At 41.8% G+C, this 4,710-nt stretch overlaps 1 protein-coding gene across 1 annotated transcript in view; it reads left to right on the forward strand.

The window, feature by feature from the left end:
* ERI3 (ERI1 exoribonuclease family member 3) overlaps window positions 1-4,710 on the forward strand; it is a gene marked incomplete at its 3' end in the record, with an annotated part of 75,994 nt that overhangs the window by 2,745 nt on the left and 68,539 nt on the right. The gene's annotated exons all lie outside the window — the stretch shown is intronic.

Below are 4,710 nucleotides of genomic sequence, written 5' to 3' on the forward strand. Positions count from 1 at the left end.
TGCCCAGGCAGGTCTCGAACCCGTGGACTCAGGCAATCCACTCACCTCAACCTCCCAAAGCGCGGGATTACAGGCTGAGCCACTGAGCCCGGCTTGTCTTGATTTCTTTATGGGCATCTTGTAAACACCTATTTTAAGTTCAGAATAGTTGAATAGAGCTAGAATAACCCTTTGTCCTGAGAAATACACATCTTGGAACCATAGGAAGAAACGCATTTCATTTGGCTTTTTAAATTTAAATTTTTGCCACAGTGGCTCGCGCCTATAATCCCAGCACTTTGGAAGGTGGAGGCGAGAGGATTGCCTGAGCCCAGAGGTTCGAGACCAGCCTGGGCAACATGGTGAGACCTCGTCTCTACAATAAATAAAAAACAATTAGCCAGGCATGGTGGCACACACCTGTAGTTCCAGCTCTGTGTTTCAGGTGTGTGCCACCATGCCCGGCTGAGGTGGCAGGATTTCCTGAGCCCAGCAGGTCAAGTCTGTGGTGGCCATGAGTGTGCCACTGCACTCCAGGCTGGATGACAGAGTGAGACTCCGACTCAAAAAAAAATTAAAATTTTTTTTAGAGACAGGATCTTGCTGTGTTGCCCACATTGGACTCAAGCTCCTGGGCTCAAGTGATCCTCCTGCCTCTGCCTCCTGAGTAGCTGAGACTACAGGTGTGTGCCATCATGCCCAGCTCTTTTTTGGCTTTTGATAATATTTGACCCAGGCCTTTGGGATCTTGGTTTAATTTAGATTGTGTGTCATCTTTGGGTAGATAGTTAATCCCAATCTTTCTACATTTTTCAGGGATCAGAAGGTGGCTAAAGAGGCGGACTCTGATGATTGATATCCACAGGGACTTGGAACTTGTTTGTTCAGTGACTAAGGGCCAGAAACTTTGCTAGTCCCTTGGATTGTAGTGGTGAACAAGATAGCCACTGTCCCTGAAACACAGAGCTTACAAATTCATAGGAGAGACACATAGTAAAAAGGCAGTTATGAGACACTTTGAGAGTACAATAAGGGAAGTGTAGTTGCTTTGGGAGTACTCAGAAGGTCCTTGGTCCAGACTTGTGAACTTGGGAATGGCCTCTCAGAGGAAGTAGCTTCCTCACCTAGAATGAAATGAACGCCCAAAGAACACTGAAAAAAAATATTAGGTGAAGACTTGAGGGACCAAGTATCAGAACTTTGATGAGTTTGAGAAAGTTTAGTGTGATTGAAACAGAGTGCATAGTGGGCAGGAATGGGAAGGTGTGGTAAGAGATGATGCAGAAAAGGTAAGCAGAGACCAGAGCCTTCTAAACTCTTAGGATTAGACTACGGGTCTGCAAACTTTTTCTATAAAGAAGACAGTAAATATTTTGGCTTTGTGAATCTCTCAAACTACTCAACTCTTATATATGGAAGCAGCCATAGAAAGTATGGAAACAAATGATCATGGATGTGTTCCAATAAAACTGTTTATAAAAACAGGTAGCAACTAGATTGGGCCCACGGACCATAGTTTGCTGACCCCTGGATCAGATTTAAGAATAGTAAGAAGCCATTAAGAGGTTTTGAGCAGTAGACACATTAGATTTTTGCTTTAGAAAGTTTGCTGTGATTTCAGTGTGAAGAATGGATTGAAGGGGACAGACAATACTGGAGGTAGAGAGTCCAGTCAAGGCTATAGCAGTTACATGGCAGTATTCTTATATGGCAGTATTTTGGCCCTTAAAAATTGAGTATAACTGTATCTTTTCATATATGTGTATGTTGGTTTTCTGATTGACTTTTGACATTTATTGGAGCTTACAGGATGTCTACCGAAGAATTTGTTGGTGATTCCAGCTCCTATTTTACAGACTGGAAAAGATGTAGGAATGGAAAGTTGGTATATAGAATGAATTAAAAGGTTTTGGAAACTATATTCTAATGAAGGAATTAAAATAAATGGAGTCCTGGGAGGGACCTTGGTCATAGATTAATGTCAGTTACTTTGAACTTCTTGAAATGTACACACAGAAGATGACCCATTTTCCTATGCTTTCCAGGGAATTGTCCTAATTCAGTATATGTTCTACGCAGTCTCTCCTTTCCTTGCTTATAGCAGATTTTTCTTGGTTTTGGAAATGTCTCCCAGTTCAGGTATGATGGTATATGTCAGAAACAGACACCAAATGAAATACTTCATTTGATGAGTGCCCAGTGAATAGGTTAGGGCTGTGAGTCCTGTGTCTGCTCTTTCCTTTTGTCTTCTTCCTACAGGCCCCAATGTACTTGCATTGCTAGTGGGAAGCCTATAGGCTTCTGATAACAGTTTAAGTGACCTTGGGCAAGTCACTTACCTCTCTGAGCTTCACTTTGCTTTCTGTAAAATGGAGATAATGGAACTTAATAGGGTTGGTTAAAGGTTTTAATAATGTTTGTAAAGCACTTAGCACAGTGTAATAGTATTTTATACAATTAATAGTTTTTTTAAAAGCTTCCAGTAGTTGGGTGACTTGGCCTTTGACTTAGTGTGTTTTGGGTTCTCACAGTTGTCATTGTGAACATATGGAGCCACAGGAGGAATTTACAATTAAGCAAGGCACCACTTTTCATAATGGACAATTTTCAGACAGCAGGAGTTCCATTCAGAATCCCAGAACTTTTTTCAGGGTGGACCTTAGTCCCAATATCATCAGTGGAGCGAATTGAGTGAACGACTTCCTGACAGAAATTCACCAAAGTGTGACCAATCATTCCTTCCTGTCTGTCTGGGGTCATTTATTAGTGTTGCCACCCTTGTGGCTCTACATCTTTGTAAAGTGCCTCTCAAATGTTTTTTATTACTTTTCACCAACACTCTGGGAAGTGGGTCAGGTGGTCAGCATTCTTGTCTTTGTTACTCATGTGAAGAAACTGAGACCCAGGAAGGTTAAGTGAGTTGCCTGAGGTCATGCTGTGAGGTACCGTCAAAGCTAGCACTGATTTGCGTTCAGATGAAATTGTGTTTATTGCTGTGATTTCTCTTCCCTTGAGTGAGAGTAGCATAGTCATTGTAGAACTGCACGCCTTGCCCAGATCAGCTAGGCTTGATTTGGGGTCCCACTTTATCCACTTGGTTCTGTTGGGTTTTAATTGATGACTGCTAGAACAAGACTTGTTAGGAAGCAGATTCCCTTTGGGTCGTTGTTTTTAGCCTTTCCTCTTTGGGGACATTCCTTGGGGAGACTTGGGTTACGAGGGATTGCTTTGATATGTTCAAAATTGTGCCTTGTGCCCCACAGCTACAGGTAAAATCAAAAGGCAGATAATTTATGGGAGTGTCAAAGCTGGCCGCTGGCACCTCAGGAGGCCATTAGTATGCCTGTTCAGACCCTCTGTGTCCTTGCAATTGATTCCTCTTTGCATGAGCCTGATTTGGGAAGCTGTAGATCTGTGGGTAGTGATTGGATGTGACAGTCCAAACACCGGACCCTAAATTAATCCTTTTAATGGTATTCCAGCACCAAGGCAATTCTCTCTTTCTCTCTCTCTTTCCCCTGTACTCTTTTTTTTTTTTTTTTTTTTTTTTAGTGGAGTGGACAATGGGGTAGGGTAGGAGGAAGGATAGAAAGAGAAAGAAAACAGTCTATATGTGGTGCTTAGACCCTGCTCTAGCACGTTCTAATTCCAGAGCAGTTGGCATTATGACTTTGGACATATTAATTCATTCAGCAGACATTTCCTCCTTTGTGCCTGGCCCTGTGCTAAGTGCTAGGAATACAGAAGTGTATAAAATGTGGTCCTTGCCCTGAATATCTAGCTAAGTGTTTCTCAGGCTTTTAAAACTCACGTACCATTTAGAATTAAAACAACAACAACTACAACAAAAATCCAACTAATTCCATGCTTTTCTTTAATGCTATTTGAAATTTTAAAATGCATTCAAGGGTCTGACAAAAAACAAGTCACTATTGGTCATGTCATGTATGCTTTTTTTTACACACACACATGCTCATCTATACCTAATACTGCTATCTTCCATCCTTTCCCCTAACTCCTTGAACATTTCTGGTAGTAGGATAAACATACCTAACATCTTACAATATAGTGAGATAAAAGTTATGAATAGGGGGTTGGGCTCTGTGGCTCAGTCTGTAATCCCAGCACTTTGGGAGGCTGAGGCGAGTGGATTGCCTGATCTCGCAGGTTCAAGACCAGCCTGAACCAGCAGCTTGGCGAGACTTCGTCTCTACAATAAATCAAAAAATTGACTGGGCATAGTAACGCACGCCTGTAGTTCCAGCTACTTGGAAGACTGAGGCAGAAGGATCGCTGGAGCCCAGCAGGTCGAGGCAGTGGTGGCTATGAGTATGCTACTGCACTCCAGCCTGAGTGACAGAGTGAGACTTCAACTAAAAAAAAAAAAGTTATGAATAGGAATAAACTGTGCTACTGGATCATACTGAAGCAATTAATGTTATGATAGGGTGTCAGAGAAAGCTACTAAAGAGGGGAGATTTGAGCTGGATTTTGAAGAAGGAGTAATAATTAGCCTCGTGAAAAATGGAAGTGCATTCCAAAACAGGAGGAGTATCATTTGCCAAGGCACAAATTTGTAAAAAGAAACATCACATTTGAGGACCTGAGTAAGAGCTGGTTGTAACCCTGCCACCTGCCAGTTTTTCCACTCTGTAAGTGGAATTGTGTTTGAGAAGAGGCTTCAAGTTTCTTGTGCTGCAATTGTTTTTTTTTTTTTTTTTTAATAATATT

The sequence above is a fragment of the Carlito syrichta genome, unplaced genomic scaffold (genome assembly GCF_000164805.1).
Source record: "Carlito syrichta isolate Samal-C Ts95f unplaced genomic scaffold, Tarsius_syrichta-2.0.1 Scaffold309730, whole genome shotgun sequence".
Lineage (NCBI taxonomy): Eukaryota > Metazoa > Chordata > Mammalia > Primates > Tarsiidae > Carlito > Carlito syrichta.